The sequence below is a fragment of the Rissa tridactyla genome, chromosome 11, assembly GCF_028500815.1.
Source record: "Rissa tridactyla isolate bRisTri1 chromosome 11, bRisTri1.patW.cur.20221130, whole genome shotgun sequence".
Classification (NCBI taxonomy): domain Eukaryota; kingdom Metazoa; phylum Chordata; class Aves; order Charadriiformes; family Laridae; genus Rissa; species Rissa tridactyla.
The window spans coordinates 3,753,590-3,774,664 of NC_071476.1; positions in this window are offsets into that span (position 1 = coordinate 3,753,590).

Below are 21,075 nucleotides of genomic sequence, written 5' to 3' on the forward strand. Positions count from 1 at the left end.
ACTCTTCTAATTGCTGCAAGGAGCAATTCAATTATGTTTTAGACACTGAAATGAGTCATTATCAGCCTATAGGAGAAAATTGTGTTTGTGGGGTCGTGTTTTTTATAGCATGAGCTATCTTCTTCCCAAAAGTTAGCTATTTTACTGCTGACAATATTCATTTTGGATGGATTCTTCCCTTTAGGAACTAAATTGAGACATTTCTACTTTAGGAACAACGATGCACTGTAGAGCAGAAAAGCCCAAAGCCATACTCTCCTATCTGGGATTATGAAAACAGAAATTTAAGGTCCCATCTGCCTTGTGAAATTCAACTGCTTCATAAACAGACTATAAGTAATCACACTTCTACTCTGACTTCATTGTAACTCTAGTCTAGATAGGACCCTAAACACAATTAGGCTAGTACCCCAGTTCAGACCAGTGACAGCTGGTTTTCAAGACAGGAAAAGAATAACTCCTGTTATGAAAGCAGCTGGGATGAAATCTGGCAAAGATATTTTGAAGATATTCTGAATTACAAATGCTGGAAGAGTATCCTAAGAACTACTGAATACCTAAAGGAAAGTTGAGTCAGGTTGGGTCTACTACTTGGGTGACTGAGGATGGTTAAGAGCTACAAGAACACTTGAACCTTTCTCACAGAGATTTTTTTTTTTATTGTTACTACAGCAATTTGAAAGCAACATGATTGCAGAGTGGTGAGATTTAGCAGCACTGAGTAAGTCCTGCTTTGAGAACTCTGGGTTAAACAGCACTGATTTAGATGTTCATGCCTGCACAGTGGTTCAGCAAAAATAACAGGTTGCAGTAGCCACTCGGTAATTGACCTATGGTGATTTAAAACCTTAATTTGCTTTCATGCTTCCTGATTTAAAGCAGTGTGTGCACTTGGGCATAACTGCCTTAAGAGGTCTGAGCAATATTTTAGCCTGGATTCCTCAGGAAACAAGGCTTAGCAGAGCATACCGACTATCCCTCCTAATAACTCCTAAATGCATTGGCCATTTTCAGCCAAATTTGTTGCAGGGTTCAGAGTCTCGATGCTTATAACATTCTCACAGCTTCTGTGAAGAGCCAGACTGAAGCTCCGCTGTTGCTTATTTTGAGAGCAGGCTGTTGGTTGAGCACTGCAGGCAGCTGTGACTTGGTCACAACATGTCCCTTCCCTCGTGTGGTGGACCCATCAGAGGGGATATGAAGCGAGAAGAGGACAGCTGGGCTACTGCGGGGCTGGGTCCTAGATGCAAAAGGGAAAACATGGAAATCTAGGCTACACTGGACTTGCTGCTTGTTGAATGTCCTGTTTTCAAATAGCTGTGTTATAGCCATGGCTTCATGACATTCCCTTGACATACAGCCATTGACGCAGGAACAAAATGCCATTCTCTAGCAGAGAGACAAGCAAGCAGAAGGGTGAAGTGGATCTTCCTTGTGCTAGCCACGTAGGGCAAGAGGCACCGAATGCTGCAGAGCCCTGACTGGCACCTACAGGCAGGTAACAAGGCTCCCTGGGTGATTTGTAGGCTCTGAACAGCAAAGCTGTCACTGAGCTCCAGTGAATCTTCCTTGGTCTGCACCTTCGCTGAGCTGATTTACTGCATGTGTCAATAGCAGAAGTGGGACAGAGACTGGCTGTAAAGTTCAAAACCCGAATTTCCTGTGTGTTTGCACTCCCCTCCACTTTTCAGCGTTCTAAGTTTCATCTTCAAGTGAGTTCAGGTCTTGGCTGGCTTGCAGGGTGTTTGGAAACAAGCCCCGTTGCTTTATCTGCACTGGGTAAATCAGCGGACACTCATTTTCACAGACTGCGCACTTAATGGCTGAGTTAAGTTAACAAGACCCAAAAGGCAGCTTGGTCAAGCAATCAGGGAAGAGCTGGAGTCAGGACATCCAGCTTGCTGCTGCCCATTAAATACTCGCATGCACCTTTGGTCCACAGCTTCCTCACTTAGAAAAAAGGCTCAGTCCCAGCATGCTCTGGTCATAGTAGGACGGCAGGCACTTCAGAAAAAGGGTGCTGCATTTTCATTATTGCTATTCCTAAATGAAAATTCAAGTGCTGACCAAAAGCTCACTAAATTACTTACACTGGCTGACAAGGCCCCTGTCATAATGACATGGAGAGGGATTACAAGAAATGCCAAAAATGTTCCAGAACTGTCACATTTTCAGAACCAGGCTGTGTTATCTGCAAGCACAAGACACTATGAAGGCTGTGTCTGTCCCACTAGGGCCACACTGCATGGTGGCATGAAACCATCAAGATCAGCAGGACTTAACTTCTGGGCAGGGAGCCCAGGGCCACGAAGGGAAGTGCTAATAGTTAAAAATATGTCCAGAGCTTGAAGAAACAGATATTTTCCCAGGAATAAAACATGACTTTGAATAAATGTTTTATTCCATTGCACATAATGAATGGCAGTGAATGTGATTTGGGGACCTGTCAGAGAGGGGAGCAGACATAGTACATGCACTGAGACAGGATTAATGAGGTTGTTTAACCGAAACGCAGGGAATTGAGATCACTGTTAATTTTAATCCCCTTTCCTCTTTTCTCTTTTTTTTTTTCTTTTTATGATAGCCTTCCTATTAGCTGATAAAACAGGGCCACCAAAACGTTTATTAGAAATTCTTGCAAGAACCAATCCATATGCAACCGCACGGAAGATAAAGAAGCATCCACTGCTCAGCATTTCCAGCAGATTTAGCATCAAGCTCAGCTTGCAACCTGGCAAACAACACTATTTGCTTCCAGAAGTAGTAGTGGAAACGAGTCACTAGGAAATAAATAAAGGACGGTGCTCTAACCCAACAGCTGCTTGAACTGGTCTGATCTGTGGCAACACCACTTTGCAGAGGAGCTTTTCATCATTCTCAGTGTATGGCTTAATAGTGTCTGTCAGGGGTATGGAAAACTGTTGCTCTTGCACAGATTAGAGCAGCTTTTACTGCTACACTCACTAGACAACATACTGCACAGCTTGTACTAACATTGGGGAATACGGCCAGTGTTTACCACATTATCTCCTTTCTGGCTGCTAGAGCCATTTTTAGGAGGGGATTTGCTCCAGTTTTTATTAATTGCTTTAATAGGCAGAGAGTAGTCTTGTTGGTAGATTGGTTTCCTCCTTCAGGAGGAACATGCTTCCCTTTGCCAGCTAAATCTGCCCTCTACGAGGCTTGGAGAGTCCAATGTGAGGAAAGTCATCTGTCATTTCACCTGGTTTGTTAAAGCTACAAAGAGGTTTGTCCTGGCAAAGGAGCACTGTGGTGCTATTAAAAGAGGAGAATGGCAACAGGGCATCATCTCCAGCTAATTGTTTCATCAACTTGGAGAGCAACAACCGCTGTCTAAATAAGGCACTTCTTTTCTGCTTTGCAATTGCGCTCTTCTGCCTGCCAAGAAAAGCTCTGACACTGAAGGCTTCTCGGGGCCTCTAGAAATGTTACCTTTGGTTTTAGTCCAGAAAGGCGAATCAGAAGAAGGGGCGAAAACTCTAAGGAGATCTGCCCTCCTCCCACCCACATGAAACCCACGTAACCAGTAAGCACTGGCTAGAAGAAAAAGAATTAATGAAACTTGTTTTCTGCACCTACATCAGAAAATGTTAATGCTCAGCTAAGGAAGAGACACTTGAGAATTTCCTTAAATAAGTTTGTTTTCAGTTGCTTTTGGAAAGACAATCAAGTTTGCATATTTTTACCAAAATATTGAAAGTGCTTGACTATTTCATATTACAAACCAGGAAACTGAAGCTATTAAACCAGCCCTATAATAAGATTTGAGAAGAAATAAAGGGCTATTTAGAACTAGTTATTGCTCTTCGTAATGAGCTGAACTTGCAAAAATTCTTTTATTTTTTTCCTCTTCCTCAGTTATCCAGGAACCAAACATGATGTAAGCACCTATTGGTTAAAATACATGCTCATGCATGTTGATTTCCCTTGTCTCAAGCTCAGCTGATTTGCAATTTAAAGCATCAACAGTAAAACATTTCTGCGCCTAAAAGACGTATCTTTTCATCAGTAAAGATCCTTCCTGAACACACCTCCCTTCTATTCTGGCATGCCCATTTGTGGGCTGTCTTTAAACTTTGTGTTTAAATTTCTCCTTCCTTCTCCCCAAGCAGGTGACCAGAGAGTGAGCCGAGGCCAGATGTCCCTGGGTGCCAAACTTGGCATCAGTGTCATCGGTCTATTATCAACAGCAAAGGTTCACTAGATTATGCAGATGGCTCCAAATCTGTAATCTTAAATTTCTGGAGCAAGTCAGTCAATAAAGTTCAGTTACGGATCAAGGTCTCCTTGCAGGACACAAATGTGAATGAGCAGGCATTTCCCACTCCTGACAAAAAAAAGAAGGGAAGAGATGGTGGGGAGAGAGTCCAGGGCTACCTCTGAACTGGCCAGCCTGCTTACTAGAAGTCCAGGGGACACTGGTAAGAACAGATGTCCCCAAGTGCTAGACACACCCTTTAGAGTGTGATTAGTGCCTGTACACCGAGTCAATCTACCTGCCAGATTAACTACGTGAATGGGACAAGCCAGTCATGACGAGGAATTCCTCTGGTTCCAGCTGTGGTTGACAAGAAAAGGAATAAGAAGATAGGAGCTGAAAAGCTGTGTGCAGTAACCTTTCCCTTTGTCAGAAATGTCAAACCGATTCCTAACAGCTCACTTTAAAAGGCTTTTTACATCCTCTTTTTGACATCTTTCCCACCTCCCCAACATTGCCAGAAGATACAAATTCACCCTGACAGTCAGAAGAGGAAGGGAAAGCATGAAAGAAAATAAAGGAAAATAAAAGAAAAACAAATCTCTAAACCATTTGTAACCATCATAGAGGACAGTAAGCGTTAGTATAATACACTTACTGACAAATCAAGACTGAACCACCTTCTCCCCACAAAAAGACAGCATTAATCGGGCAGGAAGGAGGTTACTTATCCTAGCAGGACCCCATGATTACTGTGTTATTTCCCTGCTAAACACTGATAGCACTTTTTAACATAACTATATCAAGTTCGTTTTCTAATTTTTTTTATTGCCTTTCTCCTCACAAATTTCCTCCCTTCCTTTTCTCTGTCATGTTGACTCACAGAACCCAACATCTTTGCATCAGGAAAGCTGTGCAGCTCTGTTAACTGCTACTGAACAAAGACGTGTATCACACACAAAATACCCCACCAAATCATAAAAAACACCAAATCATAATCCACAATAAAGAGAAAAGGAAGGGGTCTTACTGACAAGACTCTCACATCTGCATTTTGTGACTTTATGGGTGGACCTCCCTCTTACCTAAACTTACATCTCTTAAAAATTAGTTCTCTGGTCTCATTAGCCATCTGGGCTTCTGCTATACTCAGTGAACAAAGAAAGGGCAAGTCAGGAGAATGATTCACCACACCTTCTTTAGAAAGCTATTTTGGGATGGACTAAATCATTCTTTGGAGATTAGACAATTAATATAGACTAAATGTCCAACTTCTACACAGCTACAGGGTAAGATGTACTACTGTCATGACAGAAGCAAGGACAGGTCCAAAGACTAAGAGCTGATAATAGACATCAGTGACAATTACTTGGTTTTAAAATCTCTGGGAAGGAGCAGACCCAGGGAAAGAAAATACTGGTTTCAAGGTCACAGAGTAGGTCGCTAGAACTGCTCATGGCTCCCGAGTGCACTCCAACATCCTGAATAAAACATATTCATTTATCATGCAAGGAATAAGGTTTAGGAAATGACAGTCCAAATGCCACATGCAAAAAAAAAAAGCAGAAGAAAAATTATGACCTTACATTGGCACATGTTTAACTCGTTTAATTTACGTGAGGAGAAGCACACCAGTTGCCCCAAGCTTCTGAGAGTATTATTAGTCGGAAAACACAATCCAGTGGATTTTCAGTAGCTGCTTGCAGTCACGAAAAACCCAAGGTGCAGAATGGTATCAATGACTGCATTACCTAACCAAACCTAAAGCAAATACATTGCAGTTTAACTACAACTGGACCAAAATCTGTAGGGAACAGAAGGACTTTGCACTGCACAAAATTAATGCTGGCTCTGGACTAAGTGATGGGAAACACTCTGAGAAAATGCTACAGAGAGCAGCTGGCCACCAATCAGGGGGTGTCCAGTGACGTGAGACTTCCTTACGTGAAGCCAGTAGTGACCAGAACGTGGGAAACAAGCTTCATCTCTTCCACATTCAACCTGCCACAGTCAAAAGGACACCAGAGGAGATGTGAGGAACCTACGAGACCTTCCAAGGACCTCTTGGAAAAGGAAGGTCATGAAATATTTGGAGTGACTACACTACAAAAAACAAACAGCCCTGACCATGGACTTGCACATAAATTGCCAACTGCAGCTGTGCTCGAGACAGCAGTCAGTGTTAAAAAATGGCTCTTATAAAGTCAATGTAGAAAAGTCCGCATAGACCTGAAGGATGCTTTTTATCGTTATACCACCATGTCCCCTTGGACTTTCTTTTAGCTGTAGCTACTTTCTTAGAACAAGAACTAACTGCCAGCTGAATCGGTGCTTCCCCTCCTCCTCCAAACACTTCGTAACCACAAACCTCATCTGCGCTTACTTGTTTCCTGTGTTTACCCAACAGATCATGGCAAAAAGGGACAAGAGGAAGGAGTTTATAATAGGAAAATAATCAATACTGACATGCCATCACTGTCTGCAAGGCAATCATTAGCGGCTCACGAGAGACCTCAGGGGTTTCTGTTTGCTTGGGGTGTGATTGCCTCCTGCAGAGAGCTAAGCTGCTATGAAAGACTTCAGCAGGTGCCTTTTCCACCTCCACTCCTCCTCTAGCGCAGGGAATTCAGTGTAAGTCAGGCAGCTAAATTACACCTCTGGGTTATTATCAGCAGTATTAATTACTGCGTTCTCCCTAATTATCCTCTCTCAACACACTCAGTTGGTTTGCAGGAACAATGCAAGGTTGGCAAACAGTGGCATTTAAAAATGATTGGGCCAGAGGCTCAACTGACATAAAGCAGCACAGCAGGTTTATAGAAAGGTCAGTTTATGCTTGTGGTGGAGTTTAGCCACTGTTTTATGAGGGTGTGAGCTGAGTTGCTGCTGGGCTGACCTGCCCTGGCCAGCTGGCATGAGTGGAGACAAAGTCAGTTGTTCACTGGTCTACATCATGACCTCGTGCAAAGTGCTATTCCCTACCACAGTTCTAATGTGACTTTCTGACCTACATTAAAACAAACAACACAATATCATCATCCAGAGTCAGAACACTTCTTTTGCCTCCTGTTCCAATCTGCATGAACTGCAGGTAGACTTGGGAAACTCCAGGAGATTCTGCTATGTTTCGGCTGTCTATCCTATTCTTGAAATAGCCAGACCTCAGTGGACTCGCACTCAGATCGCTGACACGTGGAAAGTCACATTTGCAACATAAGATAACTCAGTTGTGCGCTTCCCTGCCTTTGTTGTTCAAATCCCTGACTCTGCCCAGGCTGGCTCCCTGCTTCTTGGATGCAACTTATGTCTGGGGTACACAACTCAACTCACTGGATTCAAGCCATCTCAAGTGTGGTTGACAAGGATAACTGCTCGGTGGCCTGACAGCCTGCCACTGGAGCCTTGACAGATTTGCTGCCTTGAGGGATGACAAACCTACCCCATCGAAATACAAACATACCCCCATCATACAGATCTGTTCCTGAAAGAGAAACTACTTCAGATAAAGTGCATTAAAAAGAAAAAAGGAGAAAATTCTGTAATCTGAAGAACACCATCTTCAGATCTTCATATGATCCTTTATATGCATATGTGTCCATGTCCATGTCCCTCAAAACGTCTGTCTCTTCTTCTCACTTAATGCCTCTGAAAATCATTTTCAACTGTATTCTGTCCTGCAGAAGACACGACATAAAACAGATTTGCAGAAATGAACTCTGAAAATGTCACCCGACTTTCTACCCAAAGAGGACTAAAGCTCTATTAGTCTCCACTTGCCAGCTCTGGGATATAAAGTACTTTTTGCAAATATCACCAGACTCCTGCGCTCATCTGCCTCCCAAGCTCAGTGTTTAAATGAAGCACTCAGAAAATACAGACCCAAGGAGGCAAGATATATTTGCCAGTGTATTGAGAGAAGCAATAGAAATCCCATTTTAACAAACTGTTCTCTAGCTCAGAGAATGAAATCCAGTCTGGTGAAGGTCAATTCTGGCTCTATAGATACTGTTTAAGTCCCTCTTAGGTCTGTAGCTGTCACAGAGGCCACGCACTTTTGGAAATGTTTGTCCTGATAGGAGATCCCCATGTTTTTCAGGAACAAGTAGCAGATGCTGCTTTTTTAACACATTCCCTACAACATAACCATAATCAGGGAGAGATGAGCGACACCCTGCTCTAAACACTCAATGAGTAGGCACCAAATAAGGTAAATCTGCCCATTTCTTGGCTAACTCCTGCTCCTGCAGGAATTCAAGGATGCCTGCAGATCCACGGCAGTGGAGGAGCAGGGACAGAGATGTGCCAGTGGAGGGACAAACCCACAGGAGGATGAGACAGTGCCCTCAAACATCAAACTCTCAGCCTTCCCCTGCATATCTGACCATTAACTTAAGTTACCATTTCTAGCATGAGCTGGTGACACCAGAGCCAGAATAATGCTCCTTTCTGGAGGATATCAGGGGCTTTTCCTTCATTTTGATTATATGAATATAGCTCCAACCATGTCGCGGCTGGAGGTACCCAGCAAAAAACTGAAAGCAACGACATCCATGAGAAAGAGTCAAGGCACAATTAGGGTAGGCGAATTACAATGACGAAGAAGCCCTCTCTACAGGAATTCATTAATGACAAAAAGAAATCTGCCCAACAACGCAGCAAAAAAGAGAAACTGGGACACATATAAACCTCTCTTTTAGCCAGCAAGCATCGATCCTTGTAAACCCCTTCCATGACTATGAGCTCTCTCTCAGAAAGTAGCACAGTCTTGTTTCACCAGCAGTTTTGCATCATGAAGGTGACCTTCTCCATGATGCTGCAAAACAGTCAGGGTGTAAAGTGTGACACATAGATTGGGATCTGATTCCTACCTGAACTGGGCTGTTTTAGGGAGTTCTTCAGCCCAATTCAGTCAAAGGTAATTTTTTCAGCAAGCTTTGGATCAAGCATGGTATAAATTGAAGCTCCCAAGGCCTCCGTAGTTTGGCTTTTTGTCTGGAGGAGAGTGTGCAGGGTGGTGTTCGTGCTGATGAATAGCTTGGCATTATAGTAACAAGGTGCAGGAGATCCAAACCCCTGCTGATGTTAATATACATGAGTCACCACTGCTGTGTGCGCCAAACATGCTTCCAAATGAAGCTGCAGTTTGCCCTTGGTTTTTTTAGCTGGGCAAAGGCAAGTTTGCAAAACTAATTTTTTTTTTCAGTGATTCAAGATATCGACATAGCAGAAATCTCTGTCTTCATCTGCTTACTGGCAAACATCACACAAAGACGTCTGTTATGTGTTTGCATTTTATTAATAGTTTACAACTTGAATTTTTCTTCACTTTTGTTGTTGCTGATCTCACAGAAAACTATAAAAACATATATATAGATAGATGTCTGCCAAATAGATTTCTTGGAAGAATGCAGAAAAGTGTGAATAATGGGTTCTGAAGTATGGATAATTAGCAGATCAAATAACCCCAAGGACTGTGGAATTTTTTCATCATCTGCAGATATTTGCCATTCCTATTTTTCTAAATAAATTATGTGCACCCTACAGGTACATTTTTTTCTCCCAGTTCACATAATAAAAATAGAGGTGTCTACTGCGGGAGTAGAGGAGGTTATTTATTTATTTATTTTAATTTAATGCTTCTGACAGTGAGAAAACGACAGGTCTGGCTGCAGTTAGGAATCATATGGGCAGCTGCTGTACAAACTTCCTGACCATAGCACCTCTACCCTGACCTTTCCACTCCTACAAAAGGCTGTTGTTCAATTTAGCTCAGTAATGCCAAGCTAAAGAAGTCTGCCAGTGTCAGCAGGATGCTCAGTGGGTAGCAGGCACACAGCAAAGATTGTGAACCCATTGCTCTCTGGGTGCCAAGGGCTGCAGCTCTCCCTTAGGTTTCCAAGTCATATTTCAGCATTTTTTTTTCCTAAATATTACGTTACTTCTTATTTACTTGCCCTGCGTCTCATTACATCCATAAATAAGGAATATGCAAACTTCCAGCAACACAAAATCAAAGCAATTTGCTTCTCATCTGAAGCAGGGCAAGGCTAGAACACAGGAAAGGGTTCTCCCCCCCTCCCCGCCCCACCAACAGCAGTTTATCTGCCACTAGAGTCACTCATCACCAGCCCACAGCTGATATATGCTCTGAAAGGTGTGTGTAGCTTTGCCCATACATTTTTGGAAATAAATTAATAGATAACAGAATGGCTGCCCCACTGAGGTGTTCAGCTGCTGACCTGTAGAAGCAGTAAGGGACTGATCCTTAAAAAATGGATAGGGGTCTGTTGCAATCTAGGAGTTCACAAGAGCAGGTTTTTCATAGCAACTCTCTTATCAAAAAGTAGGGGGCCAGAACTCTATATTCTACTAAGATCACAAGAAAAATGATGCAACTGTTACTTATTATAAATAAACCTGATACAGTGTTTCAGAACTTGAGCTCTCCAAATCTTCATTTTTTCCTAATGCAACTCTGCCATCTTAGAGGCAAAATAAAAATCTTCCCTTAGAGACAGTAATTTAATAGCAGGGACATTAATTAATTTCATCTCCACATCAATGCTCTGTTTTATTTAAACTCCCATCCTGCAGCCACTGGGGTGCTTGAGCATCTGCAAAGCCTGCAAGAGCCCTGGACTGCAGCCAAGGGGAGGTTTGGTGTAGGTGGCAGATGGCAGACTAATGTAGACATGACAGAACCAGCTCTAAGCTAGTTTGCTTGGGCAGCAGTAGTGGTTTACCGAGAGTAACACGGTGCTTAGCCCAGGAAAAGCTGGATAAATTAGAACCATTCATACTTAGCTCAGACAATAGGATGACCGTGGACCTTTGCTAGGAATAATGAAATTATGGCTATTACAAACATGCTTTAAGTACCCAGATGCCCTAAACCCAGCTATTCTTCATCTTTGTTGATGAAAATTTGCAACAGTGATTCACCAAAGGACCCAGAATGGTGGCGATACATGTGAATCATGGTAGTTTCCCTCCTTAGAAATCTCCCCACTGGACTACAATGGTAAACTTAATCATTGCACCCTACGTGCATGACACACCTCAATCCAACACCCAGGCCTACAAAAGCAAGTTTTGATATCACCCAGAGACCTTGCTAAATCCTTAGCTACAACCTGCTGAGGCCTGAAAAATATAATTCAATGTCAAGGAAAGATGTCAGGAAGCACTGTCAGGAAGACGTTTCTATCAGTAGCCCCACTGAAAATCAAATTGATCTTTCATTACCCCATGCAGTTATGTGCTAATGACCACTTCACTAGTAATTCATTTCATTTGTTCATCAAGCCACAGAAAGACACAAGCAAGCACTGTTCAAAAAAGCACATCTTTCGTGATCAGGCCCATCCAGCCTGGAAGGGAAATGCAAGAAGCCAGTGGCAGAGTAACACCACTGATAAGACAGCCATCCTACACTTCTCACTGCGAGCAGTTTCCGAAAGGTAAACTCAGCAACTTGCTGATGCTACAACACTGAAAATATTCTCCTGGCCATTCCAGCCACTGCTGTCGCTATTAACCACCTTCTTATTGCTCTGACCTGTTGATCTTCGCAGTGGTGAAGCAGGGGTTCATGCACTATGCCCATGCACTGCAATGCTGAAACAAGGACAGCCAAGTTCTTCTACAGATAAGTCTGTTCTCCCTAGTCCTTGCCAAGTAGGCACGAGCAAGGGTGCAGTGATATCTTCTCATTTAGTGAGACAAACACCAGTCACTGAGCTGTCAAAGGTGAATCAGAGATTTTGATGCAATTGCTCAAACTCTGGTGGATACCTTGCAAAACCCATGGCTCATCTGAACTTCATATGCAGGGAAATCTGCCTTTCTGATTTTTGAACTTGTTTTCCTTCTAGGACAGGCAAATCATAAACCAACAAGAAGAAAGTTAAGTTTTGCATTCTTTCTGCAGAAGATGAAAGGGACTGGATTCAGCAGAGGCCTGCTGAAGCTGAACTTCTTAAAGAAACAGGACTTACGTGATAAAGCTTTTTGTGTATAGACATACACACCTTTTTCTTTTTTGTCCACAATACCTTAAGCACAATAGCTAGTTCAAGGGCAGTTTTACTGAACAAAAAGCGTCTCCAAAAAAACACATTTCACAAAAATGACTAGGTTAAAGAGAGATACTTAGAGAAAATGAATGCACACACCCTTTATTTTCTATTTATATAAAGCCAAGCCGCTGGGAAAGCTTTAATCAATGCTCATCATCAAGCAGAAGGCACCGTCCATCTGAAACCTGAGTGTTGTTGGTCCCACTGCTCATTGTATTGTTAGACTTTTAACTAAGGTTATTTTCACTGTACAGCCATTTACCCGGGAATAATCCCAGTTCAGAGGCAGAAGCAGAGCTTTGTATCAGAGGGGCTATGCCAGGGCTTTCCTGTAACTTTTGCCAACCTACTCTGAGGACACAGCCCCAAGGAGAATAAGGATCAGGGCTGCGCAGTCTTAAGCCTGCTGTCACTTCAACTTTCTTTTGTCTGCTACTGGCCTGGACTCTGTGAATGGGAGACTGGACTCCTAACCGTTATTCTGACCCCATGGAAAACCGTATTTCAAAATCACAGGCAGCATCAGAACTGTATCTCCCCCCAGCCTCCCTAACATCTAAGCAGTGGATGCCAAGCTCCAGGCTTCCCATCGGCAGGGATACAGCTCTGCCTGATGAGCAGGGTTGCAGTAAAGGATTTTCTTCCTTAAGTACTTGGGTACGAACAGAACTTGGGAAATACCTGCCACAGGGGAGAATGGTTGGGAAAGCTAGGAACACACAACAGCAGTGTTGCAGTTTCGGCTGGGTCGGCCAATGACAAGATGACAGATCGCCTCCCCCACCTCACGCTCCAAGAAGAGAAAGAAAAGAGATAAAGAGATTTATGAGTTTAGAAAAAAAACCCTAAACTACTTTAATGAAATATTAATAATAAAATAAAAAGGAAATAATGAAGTAGATACAACATATACAAATATACACAAAACCATATCAAGCTCCCAGGGAGATGTCACCGCAGGCACTGTGGAAGTTCCAGACTGGACTCAGTGGCAAACGGGAAACAGAACACACTGACCGGGATCAAGAGGCGGATGAGCTGACGGGGTCCTCCTCAGACGTCAGTCACTAAAGAAAGAGAGCCACTGGAGAAGCAGTCCATTGCAGGAGACACATGGCACAAAAAGCCAACAAAGAAGGGCCAACAGGACCCCCTTTGCTCCCTCAGCTTTTATACTGAGCATGGCGGATGAGACAGAACACCCGATTGGTCAGTTTGGGTCACCTGACCTGTCCCCGCCTCCCCCCAGGGTAAACACCCGGGTCAGCTGACCCTGGTTGCCACGGCAACTGGTGTGAGCACGGGCCTCCTGCCGGACAGAGTTGGCCCTACTCCACCCCAAACCGGGCCAAGGGGGGAGATACCCTCAAAAAAATAGCGGCAAAAAGTATGAAAAGTCAGGAGCTGCTTTAAGACTCCAAATAATAGCACCAGTGTGTTAGAAACCATCAGGATAAAAAGCAAAAAGGTCACTGACCAGAGCAGGGCTTGACCCCTGGCTTCCCTCCCCTCCTTGACGCTTTCCCCCAGAGAAGGGTCTGAGGAATCGCTGCCAGCTGTGCTGGGAGCACCACGTGTGGGGCAAAAGAGGGACTTAGGTGCGTGGTTTGCCATCTATCATCCAGTGAAACACAAAAAAGCTCCTTGCCTGCCTCCAGGGCTGCCAGGCTCCAGCTCTGGTGTCCAAAGGGGTTGTGTCCAAAGCCACAATGCTCCAGTGAGGCACCCACGATACCTGCGAATGAGCCCCACTTTTAACTATTGCCCGTTGCCTTCAAGAGCTCAGAACACTCTTGATGTTCAGTGCCAGATTTGGAGTCGTCTCCTGCCTCTGCCTATTACTCATGACTAAAATAGCAATAGTGGCAATCTCCCGATTTTAGTTACTACTTTTCTTGTGGTAGATGCTCACGCTTCTGACAACAGCTGGGTGCAGACTCAGCAAGACAAATCCCATTCTCAGAGTTCTTTGCCATTCGAAAGTAAACTTAATTAGTCTACTGCATAGATGCACGTGGAAAACATAACTTCTGGAGAACTGAAACACCCACACACACTCTCGGTGGAATCCTCCAGAAGTGCTGCAGCCCGCTGTCCCTACAAACACATATCACAGGCCACAGCCATGTACCCTAGCACCATGTGCTGTAGCATTTTTATGTTCTGTCGATAATTCTCTCCAGCAGCTCAGCAAGTCTGGCAAAGCCCAAGGCTATAGCCACTGGTTTTTATGAGCATAATAAGCAGAGTTTATTTCCACACCACAGACATAAACATTTCCAGGATCCCAGCCACGTACACAGGGCACCTGAGACACCAGCAGCTGTCTCCAGCTCCACTTGACCCCCTGAAAAAGGAGGCACAGAAAATGCTATCCCAGCAGGCATTAATGCAGGTTAATTAAACCTAAACTGCTCGGCAGGGGCACGGTGAATTGAGAAGCAGTGCTTCTGCTGGCTGCCCAGTGCACCAATCCCACCGTGGCATTATCATTAATGGTTCTCACACAAGCCTCAGGGCTCATTTGCTTGACAAGAGCAAAGCAGTAATTTTACTGTTGAACACTTGCAAAAATGATGCCCTGACTGTTATCAAAAATGACAGGCAAGTTATGTGAGCAGTTAACTGAAGGTTACTTTTTAGGGCCAAACCTCTGAATAGATCAGACGTCAATTAGTTCATGCATGGAAGGAGGAGGGGAAAGAAAACATAAAAAGGAGGAAGAAAACAGAAGAGGGCAAAAGAAGCAGCGGTAAAGAGATGGACTTAATTGGCTTCCCTGAATCAGTGCTCTGAGGGATAGAAGGGGGAAGACTTTAACCATGGCAGCTGCCTGCCTTCCCCAGGGAGCTCTGACCATGCCAGTTGGTCGCCAGCTGCCACAATTTAAGCAGTGCAGCTGGGACAGTGGGAAGAAGCTGAGGCTTCAGCACATGCAGGAGAAGCACCTTTCAATCTGTACCACCCACAAGGTTTTGGGGCTTTTGCTTTCCTCTGCATTCCTCAAGTGAAAACCTCATGAGAAAACCTCAAAGGTCCAACAAATTGCTTCATTTGCATGATGGACACTTGAAGAGGAACAAAGTCATCCACAGAGTGAATGTATCTGGGCACCCTCCAATTCAAGATTTTTAGAAAAAAAACCCAGACTCTTTGAGACTTAGGAAACTACTTAAAGAAAAATTTTTGGTTTTGACAAAGTTTCCCCAGTAAAAAAAAAATAAATCATTAGTGATGTTAAATATCCCATTTGATTCACTCTAAATAAAAAAAGATGGGGTTTTCACCTTAAAATAACTTTCCTTTTGAAAGTTATAGTTATATGAGGCTCCAAAAGTGAAAGCTGAAAAAAAGATAGAGTATAAAGCTGCAGTTGAAGTTGCCTTTGTTTAAAAATAATGAAGTTTTTGTTTGCTCTTATCCAAAAGAAATGTGGAATCATAACTTTTCTTCTGAAACGCAAAAAAAGTGGATGGAGTCATCCCTTTAACAAAACACCCTATCCGTCCTGCTTCACCCAATGGCAAATGTGAGGAAAAGCAAGAAAATTGAACTCACAACCTGCAAGCTAACTCATGACTAAGAACTTGGTGGAGCCTGCCTGGCTCAAAGTCGTGTCCCCGTCGCCTGCAGGGTGACGAACCAGAGAAGATTTGTCCCTGCCCTCTGTGTGTGCTACCAAAGGGTTTAGCTGCTAACAACTGTTACTGCTCCGACTGTTAGCTGGATAGACTGCTCTGTTTGGCTTCTTTAAGATGATGTAGCATGAGCCCAGTGGTTCTCTGAATTTTGTGGAGAATAAGATTGATGGGAGGGAGGGGGCAGGAATAGGATTCCCCAGGATTGAGACCTGGAAGAATTAAGCCTGTAGACAACAAACTAAATTCAAAGGTATAACTAGAGGTTTTCTTGCAGTTAATGGGTTTAGAAACAATTTGGGTCACAGTTTTAGCAAAGCTTTCTTTTATGATTAAACAGTAGGAGAAAGAAAAACAGACTGCTCGTTTCTCTGTCTCCCTCCCAGAGCAGCTGCCAACACTGCAGGACATTTGGTCTCAGCTAAGCTTACCCAGGTGGGGTGACGGCCACTTGCTGCTGCCTTGAAGGTACACCCAGAGACACCAAGCCTGTGCCCCAGCTCCTGCAGCCCAGTGCCAGGCACAGCCCTGAGCCATGTCCTGCCAGACTGCACCATGCTGGGGGAGGCACCGAGACAGCTCACTGGCAGCGAAATTAAAGCACACCGTTATTTATTTCCAGATAAGTTCAATTCTGGACCCGTCAACCTTGACAGGACCATAAATACTCTCAGGGCTGGACTTAGGCTGAGTGATTCTCTTGGATTAGGGATGGAAATATTGCAGTTGGGAGTTTATTTGTCCAAATTCCCACTCTCCCCATCCCTCCTCTTCACTGTGCTTACCACCTTTTTTGATATTTATCCCAAGAAAGGTCAGCCTTTTGCCTTACTGGTTTGCTCCTGGAGCACACCCTGGCTTGGTTGATATAGGCAGACTTGACGCAGGCAAGGACTGAACCTCACAGAGAGCACCCGTTGGTTTTCTGATCACATCCCGGACTGGCTGTCAGGCTCCAAAGGCAACAGGATTTATTGCACTGAAACACGGCGGCAGCAGCAGCCGCCCGTGAGGAGCCTACGGAGCTTCATGCACAGGAATAAAAATTTCAGGGCCGCTTGGAGATATGAAATATTTCTTAATTACTTTCTGTTCCAGCACAGCTTGAGGATTTTGCTGCTGTTGTTGTTCTTGGGGCTTGTTTGGTAGTTTTGGCTTTTTTTTTTTTTTTAAATGTTACTGGTAGCAAAGCAGTATTAATGCCAGCTTCCTTGCTGTGTCTCATAAAGGACTAGCTATGGCTTTGCTCAGGCACTGGCTGCTCATGGAGGATGCTGGCACAGAGAGGGTGCCAGCCTCTGTCAGCATGGGATCATTTACCTCATGCTGAAAGACATTAAAATCTCCTCCCCTGAGACATTTCTCCATAATGGCTTTGTGGAGAGGTGCATCATTATAACGTTTGCTTAAAAGAAGCCTGGACAAGCTCCTTCCATTGATTCCCTTCTAGCCCTGCCAGATCATGCATTTCATTAATGCCCCTGCTGCTCAGTAACATTTGTCCCTCGAACTGCGATTCCTAAGGCACAATTTTCCCAATCACCCTTAAAACTTAAGCCTTGCTCCTCCTCTGTTCCTCTTGCTTAATCTCTGCCCCCAACACAAACATGATGTTTTTCACTGCTGAAGCCAACACCTAAGACACAAAAGGTCCAGTGGGTGCTAAACTAAATTTGTTTCTGGGCTGCTGCTCATTGAGTCCTGAGCGAAGAAAGGAGGAAGTCTCTGGGGGAAATGAGAAGGCGCAGAGGCTGAAACCTGTTCCTCCCACCCTTCCCACATCCTCAGATGCTGCATAAACACACGCAGCCTCGACAGCCAGGACTGCAATAGCAAGAGGAAACTGCCAGGGCTCTGGGAGCTGCACCGTATTCAGAGCTTTCCTCTCTCAACAACACTTTGAAAAGCTCCAGTTTTGCACCAGCCATCAATCAGTAAAAAGGCCCACAGCTGAACTGCTCAAGTAAATGGACGATCCTTTTGCAGCAGGGTTTTTGGGTAGAGGGATGCAGGTACCAGGCTACAAGGGGAATAACGAACACTGATTGTTTTCTCCTCCTTGTGCCAGGATCAAGGCCTGCTCGGTTGTGGTCCTAGGCAGATCAGAGGTGGCTGCATGTCCCCACACTGAGGTCATTGGCACTCACACACCTCTTTTCGTTTCCCCACACACACACTGCAAGGCCCTCCATAACATTGGCATGGAGCCTCTCCTGCATCCCCAGAGCTAAGGTGAGAGGAGCACATTGCTGTAGTATCGCCCAGTTCAACCCCTCCCACCAGTTCTCTTGGCTGGTCCTGGATTGTGTCTTGCATCAGGCAAATTCCAAGACCCAAAAACAGAGCTAAAAGACTTTCAGCTCCCCTCATTCTGTGCAGCTGAAGGAGAAGAGAAGAGAAGAATGATTTTTCATCACCTCTTCACATCCCTTTTTCCTCTGCTTCACGTGTGAACTGAGAACAAGGCAGCACTAGCAGTTCAAAAGCCTTCCCACCCATGCCACAGTTAGTGCATCAGTTTTCAACCAGGGGAAATTGGTTCTGCGTAACCATAAAACATCAAACCCTGGACATGACCTTAGAGCAGTCAGCCTCCAAAACAGAGAAGCGGCAGAACCAGGATTTGCTTCCCTGTTACCAAACCGGCTCACATCTTTGCTCCTAAAAATGACACATTTTCTTCCAGCATACCAGGTTGGGGAGGACAGCAGGGGTGGGCAGCTGGACAGAAAAGAGAATGACAATTTTGCCAGGACAGCCCAATGACCGTGGTAGGTCATGTTTTTTAATCTTTTCTAGGTTAAACATAGGCAGTTGTGTCTTGTTATATTACATTATATAATATGATTTGCTGATATAGTTTGATAGGTTGAATCCAAGAACATGGTGACTCATGTAGGAAATTGGAAGCCTCTGTCTCCAGCATAGTGTTTCCGGAAGCTAGAGTGAATCAAATTGATTGTATTTATTTAGTTATTTTTCCTATTTAGTAAGTAAGTATTTATTTAGTTATTTTGAAAGTTTGTAAGGGAAACCTCCCCTGATTTGAGAGGGGGAGGGAAGCTACAAGGCTTGGGTGCTACAGATTCTGTAAAATAAAATATTTTTAGGAAATGTGCCAAAAATGGAACAAGAGGAGAAGGGAATGTCACCAAAAGCAGGTGTCAGGACTCCTGGGTTGCAGTCCCTGGCTCCAGCACTGACTTCAGAGAAAGGCAGCTTTTCCCTGTGAAGCAGCCTGGCTGCCAAGGAGTTCCTCGCTTTGGGAGCCGAGAGCTTTTGACAAAAAGCCTGAGCTTTACTGAAATCCTTCCCTCTAACATCTGGCCATCTCAGTTTACCCAGACATAAAGATCCACTTCAGAGTAGCATTGTAAATCTTAATTAAGATCTGTAAACTATAGATGAAAGGATTATATGAGTACACAAGCATCAGTATCAGGTATAGCCCCTGAGAAGCACACACTTTCATGCTGTACCATGCACGGCGGCATTGAGAAATGGATGAATGTCACAGCATTATTGATTTGGTAGCTACTAAAAAGCTCCAGGATCCCTGGCAATAAAAGCATGATAATGAGAAGTAGCCAGGATAGCACTATTTCTGCAAACAGTATTTGCATTCGCTGGGACTACAGCATCAGCTGTATTTATCAATAGAGAAGTGAGGGCTGGTTTGAATGCAAAAGATTAACCAAGTTCATTTTGCAGAAAATGTTGTGGCTGTGGTTTACCTTTTTAGCATTGACTGCAAGGTATCAGTAAAAAAGACCCGCTCACCCAAAAAGTGAATGCTGCAAAACAAAACCAAAAGCTATCAGAAGAGAGTATAACTGCTATTTGGGTTTGGCGATTAGGTTTTTTTAGTAGGTGAAGCCCTCAAATTCTCAATAGCTGAAATACCAAAACCGTGGTCTATTTATACGCAGGACATGCAGGAGCACAACTTCGCTACAAGGTGAAGGAAAAGCAGAATGTTAAATTGCCCTAACGAGTAGTTAGTATTTAATGAAAAAGAAGGTAAAGTATTGCTTTACAAAAGCCCAAAGTGTCAGAGATTTCTCTTGAGAGGGCTATATAATGTAATTAAGGCCAAGTGCTGTGATGAAAAGAGCTACCTCAATGATGTATGTTGTCTGATATTGCCCCCCCCCCCCCCCCCCCCCCGATATCTCCCCCACTAGTCTCTGTGTAAATGAGGACACAGCTCTAAGAAGCTGACATCTATGATTTACCATAGCAGGGTATTTCCAAAAGCAGAAAGAAGGGCAGTTAGTAAATGCCATTTGCTCTCCTACCAAGAGGAAGGGGAAAGATGCTGCTGTGCTTTAACAGAGGCTGCGTAAAACAAATGGCTGCTTTGCTACTGCAGGTCATTAGCGTAGGTACAGCCATAAATTTTGTTGTTCCCTACTGCTGCCGCTGCGGTACATCTCTCACCCATAGAGCAGCAATCCTGCTGAAACCGTCCTCTGAGCTCATGACATTTTGGACAAAAGGCACCCTCGCGATGCACTGGGGACCCTGTGAAGCCTCACTTTCCGCCTGTGTGTGCACTTGGTGACACACGGGCTGGAGCTGCATCCTCCACTTCCCCTGCCTGCGGTCCCACGTGCTCAGCCCCAGTGAGATGTTCAGCGCTCAGGCTCTGATGGACATGGGGCAGTTTGCTCGGACATTTCAAGGCTTCGAAACTCTATTTTGTCTTGATTTTTTTCTCATTAAATGAATAGTTCTCTCTTCATTTATCTCCTTTCAGGATGAATTTACTCTAATGGCTGCCACACATTCCACATGGCAGGAAATAAAGGAAAACTTTTCACCTCCCAAGCTTCCTGAATAAGTGATTAATTAAACAGTAATGATTACACTTCCTTTGGTAATGCTGTACAGGCAGAGAACTTTTGTATCGGAAGGAAAAAGAAAGGCAGAAAGCAAATTCCTCCAACATTGCTTGCCTTGGAAAAGCTTGCAAATCCTGCTGGCAGAAAGTTTATAGTCCTCTGCAGAGATCCCAGCTGGGTGATTTTTTTCCTGTCTCTCAGACACAAATACCATGTAAATTCTCTGAAATTACTTGGTAACTAAGAAAGATATACACGGCAAATACCCTATCACCACATAACACAGTAATTACGTA